This window comes from Chenopodium album, chromosome 5 (genome assembly GCF_948465745.1).
Source record: "Chenopodium album chromosome 5, dcCheAlbu1.1, whole genome shotgun sequence".
Lineage (NCBI taxonomy): Eukaryota > Viridiplantae > Streptophyta > Magnoliopsida > Caryophyllales > Amaranthaceae > Chenopodium > Chenopodium album.
In genome coordinates, this window is record NC_137838.1 from 46,262,441 (window position 1) to 46,278,204 (window position 15,764).

Genomic DNA, 15,764 nt, shown 5'->3' on the forward strand with positions numbered 1-15,764 from the left:
AAAATGGCAGAATTTTTTTATTTTTTCTGCATTTTTGATTCACACGAGAACAATCATACGATATAATGAACACACGAGTCATGTACATTGAGTCATGTCATGTCACATCACATCGGGTGGAGTTTGCACCTTAAGTCATGTCTAGTTACACTTGTCAAAACATATTGAGTCGAGTTGATTTAAAGCACATTGAGTCGCGCAATGAGTCAAATAGCACCAAGCCTTAGGTTAACTATAAAAAAATATGAGCAAAGTCCTATGGTAAAAAATAGATGCAGATAAATGAACAAAAGACGACATCAACAACAACAAAGCTAAACGATAAGAAAAAGCTCCAACTTTGATTCAAGCACATTACAGCACGATGCTCCCTAATGCAGCGTGATACACTATGATGCAGCGCGATAGACCTGTCGCTGCGCGATGGCTTTGATTTCGCCTGCGTCAGCCTTTGATGGTCTCACGACTTGGTTGTTTGGTCCATGACTAATCCATTTGAGCCTTTTGATGAGCATTTGATCCTTTTGAGCAACTGATGGATATTTGATTGGTAATCGGCCTGATTACAGTTTTGATTGATTGGCTTGATGAAGGTCATATGAATACCTTTGAAATGACACCTTTGTTTAGTAATCAGCTTGATTACAACTTGATTGATGATCGACTTGATGATGATCAAATTATCGATTGGATATTGATTGAGCGGATTTGAAAAAATGATTAAGATAATCACAAAGAATTCCTAGGATGGATGATTTCTACGAAAATCAATTTGAAGACTTTAAGAATCTTAAATATGCTTCTTAAGAAAAATTTTCCAAAGATTAAAAATTTAATTACTTCTAGGAGTAAAGACAAGAAGATTAGAAGACTCGAGATGAAGAAGCCTTCGATAAGAGACTCTAAGATTAAAGGGTCACTCGCTTTGATTTAAGAAGGGCAGTTCCAGATAATGCAGTCTTCGGTAGCTTTTGCTATGCTTGGGAAGGTTATCACTTGATTTGAGAAGGGCGGTTTGAGATGAAGCGGTCTTCTGTAACTTTTGCTATGATTGTGAAGGTTATCGTTTGATTTGAGAAGGGTGGTTCGAGATGAAGCAACCTTCGACAGCTTTCGCTAATATCGTGGGGGTTGTCACCTAGATTTGAGAAGATAGCACGATATGTGTGATCTTCGACGGCTTTTGCTAAGATTGTGGGGGTGGTCACCTAGATTTGAGAAGGTAGCACGAGATGAGCGATCATCGACATCTTTTTCTAATATTGTGAGGGTTGTCACCTATACTTGAGAAGATAGCACGAGATGGCGTGATCTTCGACGACTTTCGCTAAGATGGTGGGGGTTGTCACCTAGATTTGAGAAAATAGCACGAGATAGGCGATCTTCGACGGTGTTCACTAAGATTGTGGAGGTTGTCACCCAGATTTGAGAAGATATCATGAGATGGCAAATCTTCGACGACTTTTGCTAATTTTGTGGAGGTTGTCACCCAGATTTGAGAAGAACGGTTTATGATGAGGAGGTCTTCAACGACATTCGCTATGATTGTGAAGGTTGTCACCTTAATTCGAGAGAATAGCTTGTGAGGTAGTACACTTCGATGATGTTCTCTAGGATGTGGAAGGTTGTCACAGCAAAACTTAAAATGGCTACAAGAAGCGATCTTCGATCATATTCCCTAGCTTGTGGAAGATTGTCGCAACAAAATGGAAGATAGCTACTAGCAGGGATCTTCGACGATGTTCCTTAGCTTGTGGAAGACTGTCACCGCAAAACGGAAGATGGCTACAAGCAGCGGTCTTCGACGATGTTCCCTAGCTTATGGAGATCGTCACTAATCCAGCAACAAATCGGTTACTCTAGAGACGTGTGCTCAACGGTGCAAGATACGAGTTTCTAACTCTCTTATCTGTTTCACTAATGCTAGTTTGTAGGCTTCGATGTACAAGAATGATTTAGGATCGCTGAACATTCTAAATCATTGTCCGTCCCTATCGCTACTTTGACTTTTGTTTTCGAAACTTACATTTCTCCAAACTTAGTTGAAGTGGGGGCTTCTGTAGACACCTGATTATGTCTCCCTAAAAACAAAACCAAGTGATGCGTATTTTTCACGTAATTGATATCGAGTAAGGTGAAATTTTCACCACAAGAAAAAGGCCTATTTCTAACAGAAAATTTCCCTTGTTGAAAGTCGAATTTCCGTCGCAAATCACCTTTATGACGGAATTCTGTCGTAACGTTCCCTCGGAAAACCTTTTGTAGGAAAAAGTGGATTTTCTGAGGAAAATTCCGTCAAAAAGGGGTTTTACAACGGATTTTTCGACGGAACATGTTCCGTCGTAAAATAATTTGACTTTCTAGTATAATTCATCGCAATATTACTACGGAAAAATCCGTCACTAAAAGCACATAAACGCAGAAAAATCCGTCGCAATATAATATTTTGCAACGGAATTAATTTCCGTCGCTAGTTTACGACGGAAAAGTCTGTCCAAATCTATCGATCGAATTTAATTCCGTTGCAAAATATTAGATTTGCACTAGTACAAAATTGGGCTTAAGTAACACCCATTGGTAACACTTTAAAAATTTTAGGATTGTTTGATTTTTACGTAACACTTTTGTAAGATTGTTGTATTAAGTAACATTTTTTGTAACACATTAATATTATGTAACACTTTATGGTAACACTTTGATATTAGGTATCATTTAGTTGTAACACTTAATTTGATGTTACTCAATCCTTTTATTTTTTAATTAAATATATTTTTCTTCTAATCCTATTGTAGAAAAAACTAATCGGTGCCCTTTATTTTAATTTTTCATTCTAATCTATCTACTCCTCTCATTCTCGCTCAAAAATGTTCTCTCAGCATGAGTTTAGATTCTTTAATCCATGGAGTGCAAAACAAGGCTATTGGGTTGTCACTTCCACTTCATAGATCTACTTCGATCTTTCATTGTTCTTTGAAAGCGAAAGACGGGGTGATCTCTAAGCTACTACCAGGTTCGTGGATCATACAATTTACTTTGATTATTACTATATTATATACTTAATTTAAGTTAATATGTTTCAAAGTCAGCGTTTTGAGCAAAATCGATGAAATTAAGGATTACCCTTTGTTTGATTGATTAAATAATCTCATGGATTATGGTTCAATAATCGAATTGTTTTTTGGGTTGTGTTTAATTTTTAATGATTTAGTGGGGTTTTTTGTGAAAATTAAATGAGAAATTGGGGAATTTATATTATGGTAATTTGGAAATGGAACCTCAAACCCCATCAAAAAGCAAAAATTCGATGTTGGGGTCATGGATTTACTCTTCTCCAATCTCTCAATTCTCGTTCGGCTTCTTCGCTTTACTCTTCTCCAATCTCTCAATTCCTCCTATTTTTGTTCCTTCTCAATGAAAAATCGTTTCTACCAATAAGTTTTCACTTCCCTCCCTCTTCTTTTTTCTCTAATTTAGGGTTTTCATGATGTTTGTTTTAGTGATTTTAGCTTTAATTTGTGTAAGAGTGTGTACAATTCATCCTCAATTTTCTTAAATTAGGTTATCTTTCAATTGCTAGTTATTTGCTGAAATCTGAAGTTTTAGTGATTTTAGCTTGAAGTAGTCAGTTAATTATGTGTACAATTCATTCTCATGTTTGAAATTTCTGTAAATTTCTATAATAGATGTATATTACTAGTTATAATATGGATTGATGGTGAAATTGCTGAAATTAGTTTGACTATGTTTTTTGAAATTATGCTATTGGGATTTTAGCTGTTGTGGAGTTTCAAATTGGCTTGATTTTTTCAATTGGGTTGGTGGTGGTGCTTATGGAAAGTTAAGGCCATGTTCTATTTACATTGTAAGTTGACTAAGTTCATTTCAAGGCCGATAAGTTTGGATAAATAAGTTCAATTGAGGACATATACGAGTAGATAAGTTAATTAATGGACAAGTTTATTCGACCAATTCCGGGCTTTGTACATCTATTTCATACCTCCTCCAACAAGAAGCGACAATACAGACGCAACTGTCATTGCTGTTGTGTTTATTTGCATTTAATATATGCATTTTGTAGCCTTTTATTGTGTGGGATTTTATATGTCTTTTTTTTCCTCTCTCACACTGCATTGCACTCATAGAATCATTTTACTTTTAATTTGAATTTCCTAGAGTAAGTATCTCTTTTTATATGTGAACATGATCTATGCTGTACTTTTTTTAATGAAAACAATGATGCAGAGAAGGGAGGAAATGTATTAGAAGCACAATCGTCTCATCATAAAGACAGAAAGGGACCTCCAAACCATTAACGAATAAAACTAGCAAAGCTAAAAGGCGCACTTTACAGGAGGTCACAGAGGTGCCAAATCTACATAAAAGATTTAGACTTTGTCATTCATGTGTGTGTGTGTGTGTGTGTGTGTGTGTGAGAGAGAGTTGGGAGAGGGGTTAGTCACTCGTTTGAATTTCTGTCAACTATCACACATAATGCAAATTTATGGATATACTATCAACAATTTGAGGAGCAACGAACAAACATAAAGTTTGATTGATGAGAGAATTAAGGTATTAGTGGCCAACATATGCAATGTGGAGACCTGGTGTTAAACCACCTATTCTTCCTGCATCATTGCTGATTCCAGGTTCCCTTCCCCTAATACTAAAATGGGTCCAAGGATCAGATCAGGCTACCTATTTTCCTAGACTTCCTGATTTTTGGGGTAAGTTAATGCTTTCATTCTTTATTGTTTTCTTATGTGATTTTGACAAACTATCATTGTAGTGTTTTATATTTCTATTTGAACTTGTGTTATTTTTTTTGTAAGTTAGTGGTTAAATTTAGTTTTATGCGATAGAGCACCTCTATTTTGCAGTTGGTTTGATTTGAGGTTTGATATTATAGTGGCAGTCAAATACCCAAGATTTGTTGAATATTCATAGGGTCATTCTTATTTTCATTAGGACCCAAATTATAATTAGCTAACTGTTGCAATACCCTTTCTACTAGGAATTTCTAAATTAATCTAGACTTTGTTTTATGTGCAGTCAGGTGCTGAGGTTCTCTTTCTATGCTCAAGGTACTCGAATTTCCAGTCAGGTGCTCTTTCTTCGTTCCTGTCTCTTTCATTTTTTTCTTTTTTGGCTTATATTGAAATCAATGTGGAAAATACATTAATTCCTTGGAATCTTAGGGTGGTTGGCTTGTATATCCTAGTTTTAAATCTTATTTGTACCCTTTCTACTATGATAACTTTGTTTTTATATCTATTATTTTTATGCAAAAATCTGCCTATTTTGTGTATATAACTCAAGACTTTCTGATTAATACAGATTAGAAAAATATTTTTGCCTCAGTAGCTAATAATCTAGAACTTGCCTAATATTCTTGCTTCTCTAGGACAGCATACATATTCATTTCAGATTAAGATATTATGGTGTATTGCTAGAGCATACTTCCAATGGTCAATTTTCTTTCAAATCAGACCTGATGCATTATCATTTGACTGCCATTTCTCCTTGAGCCTCCCAATTTCCTACCACTATCACCATTTCTTTCCCCTCTTAACATCCTGTCTTCTATATTGAGCTACAAGAATAATGGAATTCAGAACTGAAATAAGAGCTGAAATTCCGAACTGAATTCAGAGCTGAAATTCAGAACTGAAATCCAGAACTGAATTTAGAGCTGAATTTCGGAGCTGAAATTCAGAACTGAATTCAGAGCTAAAATCAAGAACTGAAATCAGAGCTGAAATTCAGAACTGAATTCAGAGCTGTAATTCAGAACTGAATTTAGAGCTGAATTTCAGAACTGAAATCATAAATTCAGAATTGAATTTAAGTTGAATTTCAGAACTAAAATATGCAAAGGGGAGTGTGTGTGTCGTAGTCGGCTTCATTTAATTTAAGTGTAGTGAGAATAATGATATCTTTAACTTAGATGCATATATTAAATACTCTGCTAGGTGTCTGACACTCCAAAAACCTGTTTGTCATCAATGATGTTCGCCAACTAACTCTCTTGTATGTTCTTTGTAAGAAGCAAGATCCAGATGGCAGATTTTGAGAAAGCTAGACAAACAAGGATAGAACAAAATAAAAGCCAGACAAACAAAGATAGAACAAAATAAAAGCAACCGGGGATATGTTCACTAAGGGGAAAGAGCAACAAACCAATAATTCCCGATGAGTTTTTAAAGCCCTATAAAGACCAAATTTTGAAAGAAACTGTAGCAGAATTAATGAATACACTCAAGCAAATTGATCCGGAAGTATTGGATACTTTGACTCGATCACTTGAAAATGTGTCATCCAATCCAGAACTTACAGATCATATTTCGATTGTACACTCTAATGAACAGGATCGAAATGAGGTAATGGTTAATAATTTAATATATAATATTTTAAAAAGCATCAACTCTTATTATTACATTGTTTCATTTTTGTTCTGGTTGTTTGATATATGATGCTTTAACACATAAGATCAATTGGATCAAGATGAAGAATTGGGATAGCAATTTATGATGCTAGAAGAACTCTACTTACTTTTACCGTTGTTTTGCTGCTGCTACCGTTGTTTTACTGCTATCTTTTACTGTTACTACTGCTACTGTTGTCTGATATGTTGCTGACTCTTGCTCATTCGGTTTGCTGCCACTGCTCTGCTACTGCTGGTACCAACTGATGTCTGCTACTGCTGGAAGCTTCCACTACTATCTGCTACTGCTGGTTGCTGCTAAAGACTACTGATGGCAGCATCTGTTACTGCTTTTGATGTTCGGGTAGCTAGCTGTGTAGCTGTTGCTATACGCTGTTATTATTAATGCTCTTTACTGTTATTACTGTCTTTTTTGAAATTTGGAAGTTGTTTGTTTTTCCTTACTTTTTCCAAGCTAGAGATCGAACTTAATATTCTTTGTGTTTGGATTATTATATTGTTTGGCCAAACATTAAAATCGGTGTTTATGGATTTTTTTTTTTGAGAATTATGAAAGTATTTCAATCCAAATTATTTTCTATCATATGTGTTGATTTCTTATTCATATAGTTGTTGTACATAATTTTTTTTTATATTTTAAAAAAACATAGTAAATAATAATAATAATAATAATAATAATAATAATAATAATAATAATTTTAATAATAATAATAATAATAATAATAATAATAATAATAATAATAATAATAATAATAATAATAATAATAATAATAATAATAATAATAATAATAATAATAATAATAATAATAATAATAATAATAATAATAATAATAATAATAATAATAATAATAAATGTTACCTATTAATCTATAAAGTGTTACATTACTTTGTAAAAAGTGATATATAATATCGAATAGAGTGATACTATATGTCAAACCATGATTGATAAATGTTACCTAATAATCAACAAAGTGTTACATTAGTTCGAAAAAATGATACATAATGTTGGATAAAGTGATACTATATAATTAAAAAATGTTACTAAAGATAAGTGTTACATAAGAAATAAAAGGTAACATTTTAAAAATTATACTAATAATGTAAAAAGTGATTCATAAAAGGGTTTATAATAACACTTTTGAAAGTGTTACCGTACGTTACCCAAAGTGTTACATAAGACCTTAGGTAACATGGGCGGATGCATCACCCAATAAAGTGTTACCTATTGTCTATAATAACACTTTTACCACCTTGTGTAACACTTTTTGGGTGTTCCTTAAGGTTAGTTTTGTACTAGTGTTGCGACGGATTTTTCCGTCGTTGATGTGCCTTCCAGCGACGAATTTTTCGTCCTTTTTTCGTCGCATATGTTTTTTCGACGAATTTTATATTCATTTTTTCCGTCACAAAAAAATATTCATTTCAAAAAATTCTGGTTATTTTTTTTAAAGAAAATCGTTAATAACCTATGTTCCTACACCTAATACCTATGAAAATTAAAATCATAATCGAATTACGAAAATATTAATATATGTATTTCCAAAAAAGCTATGCTTAAGTAGAACATATCCAAAAGCTACATAATATATAGTAATTCTACAAAAGCGGGAACATAATCAAACGCTACATAAATTAAAATTAAGTTCATGTCTATACTATATAAACCAAAGCTATGCTATACAATTGGCGGGGTACCCTGGCTTGCTTCTCCACTACCCGGGTCATCCCTGAGGTCTCGACGCTGAGGCTGAAAGGTGGAACATGTGTCGTTGTTTGCGAATCGACTCATGAAATCATTCCACCTCTCCTCGGCTCTCCTCTTCATTTCGGCCACTTCAGCTTGAATTCGGGTTTGCATCTCAACTTTCATTTCACTTTGAATTTCACTCCGAAGTTCATTCCGAATTTCAATACAAAGAGCCTCCACCCTATGCTCCATCTTATCTTGCATCTGAGAAACAATGGACGGTGTGTACTGCTGTGAAGACCTAGAAACTCGACCCATCCGGTCGCCATAGTACAGCTCTGCACTTTGGCTAAGAACCCTCACCCGACCCTTCTTGTTTCTACCACCCACACTCTTCCAATATAACTCATTAGGATTCTTCTTAATCCTTTAAGTGGTGGCTTATTCAACATTCTTCTAGTAGTTCTCCTACAAGAAATACATTATACAATAATATATAGTTTAAAAAATTTACCAAAAACATAATTTACAAGTAAAGTAAATAAACATATAAGTGATTATGACTTGAAATCACATAAAAGAAGTCATTTTCTAAGTTTATGGGTCCATATCATGAAAATAAAGCCATTTAAAGCCAAAATGGCTTCTAACATGCCTATTTTCTTCATTTCTTAACTTATGAACTCATTCTTTCTCAAACCATCTCATAATTACATAGTTATAAGTGAATATGACTTGAAACCACATGAAAGAAGTCATTTTCTATGTTTATGGGTCCATATCATCAAAATTAAGCCATTTTAACACAAAATGGCTTCTAAAATGCCTATTTTCTTCATTTCTTAATTCATGAACTCATTATTTCTCAAACCATCTCATAATTACATAGTTATAAGTGAATATGACTTGAAATAACATAAAAAAGCTATTTTCTAAGTTTATGGGTCCATATCATCAAAATTAAGCCATTTTAACCCAAAATGGCTTCTTACATGCTTATTTTCATCATTTCTTAACTTATGAACTCATTCTTTCTCAAACCATATCATATACATAGTTATAAGTGAATATGACTTGAAATCACATAAAATAAGCTATTTTCTAAGTTTATGGATCCATATCATCAAAATAAAGCCATTTCATGCTAAAATAACAAGTTTAGATACTAAATTATATTAAAGTTGTTCCCGCAATGTTCTTGACTTTATCATTGTAGGCACCATTCCTTTGCTAGGGACCTCCTTGAAGTGTACCTTCATGAAAAGATCATGTGCAGTTGGTAATTGGCCTTTGTTTCTCGTTTCCTTTGAATGTACATGCACCAAAGCAAATTAAACTTGTCATTTCAATGTAAACCACAATTGTTATCTTTTTCACTTGCCTAAAAAACAAACTCACCATCCTTTTTGCATGCTGTACAGATGAAATTGAACCCTGGTAGTGGGTTGGTTCAACCACATTGTCCATCGATCCGCCTCTTCTATTCTTCTTGTTTTGTTTGAACCGCTTCTTGTACGTATCATCATTGGCAACAATGCGCATCATCTCCTTGTTGACATCCTCGATAAGCCATTTTGGCTTCTTGTCGTTCATCATGTGTGTGATTGCGTGAAACATGTCCCTCAACCGATCTGCGAACTTGACTTCGAAGGTTCGTTTTACACGGTCGTTTAACTCAGGTGCCCATGTGCATTGTTTCTGCATATGAAAAACATTTAAAGTTATCAACCACAACTCCATTAATACATTTAGTAATACATAGTTATAAGTGGAAAATGTCATACGCAAAACAAGTTCCACCAATGCTCCTTCGTTGTATCATCAACTTCTCCGTAATTCCTCCAAGGCTATCGATAGTAGCCTGTTAGGGTGCCGGAGACGACCTTTTTCACAGGTTTATCATCAAACCTATTTTAACGTGCATCATGAACAAAAAGTAAATAAATTGTTCATGTTAGAGTAATACATAGGTTAGTGATAGGAAATATGGATACAAAGGGAAGGAAATCACAACTACATACACACCAGCACGTGGCAGGGTCTAATACCACCAACTTAGAAGACTATGACTCTATGAGGCTTGTTGCCCTTGAAGCTGTTTCCCATGATGTTGTATCCACATATGTGTTTGAGGATCCTCATTGTCACCCAAATCTTCCGCGTCCACCATTTCCTCATCATCATCATATATCAAAACTTTCCTTTTCTCCTTTCCCTTATTTCTCTTTGACGTTTCTCCTTTTTTCCTTCCCGCCATTACCACCTGAAAAAGATGTTAGTAACATGCCATGATATAATTAACATTACAAAAATTACAAGAATAATGAGATGTAACAAAATTAACAATAGAATGACAAACTATTAATTGATTTTACAATAATAATCAAATTCAACCGACAGTTACACAACTATAAGCAAATTCTCCTGTTCATTTTACATTAACAATCACATTCTCCTAGTCGTGACTTTCATCGCTACTATCACTACCGGTATCATCACTACTATCATCTAAAACACACATTGATGTCATCATCCTTGTCACTATCACTGGATTCAACTCTAGATTCATCATCTTCATCGCTTGAGATTATTAAGCCGCCATCATCATCTTCGTCGTCATCCTCAACTTGGTCATAGTCAGGAATTTCATTCGGTGGACAAAGCGTTGCATAGACTTGTGGGGACGGTGCCTGCATAAAATCAAGGTCCACTGGAGCATCAACCACTGACCTTGCTTGTGTTTTAAACATAACCCACCATTGAACTCGATCCCGTTTTAGGCTAGGGTAGGATGTGTAGTACACTTGGCTCACTTGATAAGATAATACGAAGGGATCATACTTGGGGTATTTCTTAGTATGATTCACATCGACAAGCTTGTATTGTTCATGTATGTTCATACCCCTACCACAATCCATCCAACTACTCTTAAACCAAATGTTTTATACTCTTTTTTTGGACAAGTATAGACAAGTTTAATTATATCGTCTAGAATACCAAAGTACTCTCCACCATCCTCACTAGGCACACACACACAATAATTCATCGTAGACTTGTGTTTGCCATGGGAATGTGTAGGGAAATTAAATCCACCAACAAAAATCTGCCTCCAAGTTCGAACACGCTTGAAAGGACGCATGCACAATGCTTGCAGGACATCCGAATTTGGTTTCTCTTCAACCACCTATTTACGTCACAATTCAAGAATTAATTAAAGTGATTGCAAGATCTAAAAAACATATTTAAAGAACTAGATATTTCTATCACCTTATGGTGAAACCATTCAGAGAATTCGACGTCACGTTTCTCCATAACTTCTTCTCTACGCAAAAAATGTCGATTACTAAGAACTTAGTCCTCAAACTTCCTAGGTCAATGACACAAGAGAAATTAGTAATTCAACCATTTTAATTCTTCAGAACTATGAATAAAATTCAGTCCTTAACACGTATACCTTTCGTATTCACTAAGAATGCCGCAGTTTTGTAAAACGAACAAATTAAATGAGCACACTCGAGTTCCTTTTCATCTAAATACTGAGTTTTACCCTCAGTTGAGACACGAATGCTATCCACCGAGAACAACTCTGGTAAGTCAGCGTTGTCCACTTTGGATTCCACGTCTACATTCACAATTCGACCGAGATCTTGAGTTTTTGTGTCAACTGACGCCTAAAAGTAATTTGAGCAGAAGTTTGCTATCTCTTCGGTGAGATAAGCATCGCATGTAGAACCTTCAACTCGAGCCTTGTTCCCAATTTTACGTTTTAAGTGATTAAGGAACCTGCAATTAAATTAGTATAAATAATTGTGTAAATAGGTCATGATTATGAAGGGTTTGTATGAAAAAGGAAGTGAAAGGGACTTTTATTAACCTTTCAAAGGGATACATCCATCTATATTGAATAGGACCACATAACTTGCCCTTATATGGAAAATGAATAGGTAAATGCTTTATAGAGTTGAAGAATGCAGAAGGGAACACCTTCTCAAGCTTGCAAAGGATTTCAGCTATGTTTTTCTTTAATCGCTCCATGTCACTAACGGTGATTGTGTAACAACACAAATCACGAAAGAATTGACTAATCTCTGTAACCGCATTCCAAATAGTGGTGGGAGCAATTCCCTCAAAGCAGTGGGCAACAACCTCTCCATGAACACGTGACAGTCGTGGCTTTTCATACCATGAAGCTTACAAGCTTGTAAATCTGCGCATCTGCTTGATGAGTGTCATTGATGGCACTCATTTGGTTCTCTTTAGGGTGAAATTGATGCTATTTTATAGCTCTTTTCTTTAGTTTTTCCATAGTTTTACTCTTTATTTCCTTAGTTTGCATTTTATTAGTTTATTTCCTATTTTTATGCATTTCTTGGTTTGTTTTGTTATTTTATCTTTTATTTGCTTGTTTTTGTTCATTTTTCAGGTTATGATTGTAATCCGTTGATTCCCAAGTCTCCTTCCAAAGGCTTACATCGTTTGAGATGCCTCTTGCCTACCATTTGAAGTTTAAGTTTGAAGGAGTGTAAAGCCCAAGTCTTCTAGCTCGTGCATGCAAGTGGTGGGTACACCATTCTTGGTGTTGAACCCACTGTGGAGGCTATTTGAAGAATGCCTCCTTGCTTTTTCATTATCATCATCAAGTGGAGTGCACGAGGAAGAGCAATGTCAAAGGTGAAGGAGGTTTCCCTGCTCCTAGACGCAGGTGCGCGCGCCTCGACTGGGCAAGGGCGCTATCCTAAAGGTCTCTGTTCCGTACCCAGTTTTGCGCGGCTGCGCTCCCCCTTGGTGATGGCCACGCCTGTACGGGTCTCTTTGGACGATCTAACTACCTTTTCTTTGTTAGTTTTACTATATATTGATTTTCCTTCTATTTTTAGAGAGAGAAGAGTTAGTTTTAGAATTAGGTTAGATTTTGTAGAGAGAGAAACTCTAGTTTGTAGAGATAAAAGTTTTTGATTCATGGTTAAAGATTGATGATTCTAAGTATTTTCTCCATTGATTTGAAGCAAGTTTGTAAGGATTTCTTTTACTTTAATGCAATCTTTAGCTTTTGATTTCAATTGTTTTGTTGATTGTTCAAGCTTGATTGATTTGTGATTGAATTAGTTTTATTAATATGATGATGATGAATTTGTTGTTTAGCTTAGTTTTGATCTTGATTTCCATGGATTGTGAGTAGTTTTCTTGCTAGGGGAACGGTGAAGCATATATGAGTAATGTATTGATGCTAATTTTGGGAAATTGATGGATTTGATGTAGTGATTAAATTGGTTGATTGATTATGTGCATGTGTGTGATTGATTGAAGAGTAGCTAACTTTGATCGTTGCACTAGATTGCATTGTAAGTTCATATTGATACGGAGAATTGATTTGTGGCTTGCATTTGTCGATTGAGTTGGTTTGTGAAGTTCCTTGCTAGAGTCTCTCATAGTTGGGGCTAGTTTGACCTCTAGGAGAATAGCCTATCATACTCTCTTCATTGCATAATTAATTTTCCCTCGCAACACGCGACTTAGTCAATTCCAATCCCGATTAGTTGTATCCATTGCATGGATATGTGGATCCTAAACCCTAGTGTTTGATATATTTTGTTTTACTCTTGTTTTCTTAGTTGTTTAAGAGTACACACACCTTACTTCACCTCTTCGAAATAGCTTAACTCTAGTAATAGTGACCACCTCCCATTCCTAGTGGTTCGACCCTTGACTTACTCCTATGCTAGTTATAAAGGTGTGTTGAGTGATTAAAAATTTTGTTTGGCCTAGGGAAGATTAGTCCAACGACCTAGTCTCCACCCCTTTGTCAAAATGGCGCCGTTGCCGAGAAAGGTGTCTATGTTTGAGTGTTTTTGATTGCTTGAGTCTAGGTTTTTGTATATACTTTTCTTTTATTTGATTTTTGTTTGTTTTGTGAAAAAATGGCATGTCTATCATTTCCTCATTATGACAATGAGTCTTTTAGTGAATATTTCCATAGACTTGAGGAATTCTTGATAATAATTTTTGTAATCTTTAGAAAACTTGTGAGATTTGTTATTTCGGTTTGAATGTGCAAACTAGGAATGAAGTTGAAAGCATGCATAATGGTGAATTTATAACATTATGAATTGATGATGCTTGGGATTTGTATGTTTGGTTTGCTAGGGATGCTTATAATAGGGGTAGTCATGATTCTAATGTTGATGTGCAATGACTTGATTCTTCTGATGTTAGCATGATTTCCCATGATTTGTCACATGATCCTATTGGTGAACCTAGAACAAATGCTTCAAATTCTATTTCCCTTTTGTTCATGATGATGAGGTGCATGCTCAAGTTGATGTTAATGGTGTGTTTCAATTTTCTTCATTATTTGCCATGTCTTCATGTGATGTAGTTCATTCCCTTAATAACAAATCTCATATGCTTGATCATGCCCCCTCTCCCCTATTTAATGAAAATGCTCATGATTTTAATGTGCATGGTCCTACCCTTGGTTGTGACTCCTTTTTTACTATTAATCAACCCTCTTTGCCTTTTCATTCTCCAAACTCTTATGATGAGTCTCTAGTCCCTTATAGCCAAATTGATGAATCTTTGAGGGAGTTAAAGATGAATCCTAATCTTAGGCCCTTAGAGAGACAAATGATGGAAACTTTAAGGAGGCAAATGGAGATGATTAGAGAGTGTGAGGGTGTTTTGAATGAAGAATTGAAAAGAAGAGAAGAGTTGGAAAGTAAAATGTTCACAAGTAATCTAAACTAGCTCGATCTCACTAGATGCCATCAAATGTCACGAAAAAGCCCAAATGTCGTGAATTTCATTGATTTCTTTGCTTGTTAATGGGCCTTCCCTTTGAATCTTGCAAACCTTTGGAAAAAAAACCAACCAACCATTATTAAATATCTGTATATCATGCGTATGACATGAAAAAGTTAAAAAAATGTTTCTTTCACAAACTTGTATGTCATGCATTGACAAATCATATCAAATATAGCAATTTAAAAAGTTTTATGACGCATTACATCCTAAATGGGCCATATAAGGCCTATACGAAATCTACTTTGCCCATTTTCTACATTTCTTATCAAATGAAGTGTTTCTTTCTCAAAACATGTCAATATTACCTAGTCTTAAGTGTCTAATGTTTGAAGTCACACCAACATAGTAATTTACTAAGCTCTAGGACGCATTACATCCAAAATGGCCATATAAGGCCTATATGACTTCTACTTTGCCCATTTTCTACACTTCTTATCAAATGAAGTGTTTCTTTCTCATAACATGTCAAATTACCTAGTCTTAAGTGTCTAATGTTTGAAATCACACCAATATAGAAATTTACTAAATTTTAGGACGTCTTACATCTAAAATGGCCTATATAAAAAGCCTATACGACTTCTACTTTGCCCATTTTCTACATTTCTTATCAAATGAAGTGTTTCTTTCTCATAACATGTCAATGTTACCTAGTCTTAATTGTCTAATATTTGAAATCACACCAATATAGCAATTTACTAAATTTTAGGACGCCTTACATCTAAAATAGCTCATATAAGGCCTATACGACTTCTACTTTGCCCATTTTCTACATTTCTTATCAAATGAAATGTTTATTTATTATAACATGTTAATATTAATTAGTCTTAAGTGTCT

At 34.8% G+C, this 15,764-nt stretch overlaps 1 long non-coding RNA gene across 3 annotated transcripts; it reads left to right on the forward strand.

The window, feature by feature from the left end:
- Positions 1 to 4,428: 4,428 nt before the first annotated feature.
- LOC145630712 (uncharacterized) lies at positions 4,429 to 7,012 on the forward strand. 3 transcript variants are annotated; one of them, XR_014112200.1, is made up of 4 exons: positions 4,429 to 4,724; positions 5,050 to 5,101; positions 6,047 to 6,377; positions 6,487 to 7,012. It is a non-coding gene; the product is annotated as an uncharacterized LOC145630712 (long non-coding RNA). The 3 variants fall into 3 exon arrangements; XR_014112199.1 differs by having other exon boundaries at positions 6,047 to 7,012; XR_014112201.1 differs by having other exon boundaries at positions 5,050 to 5,081; positions 6,047 to 7,012.
- The last annotated feature ends 8,752 nt before the right edge of the window (positions 7,013 to 15,764 follow it).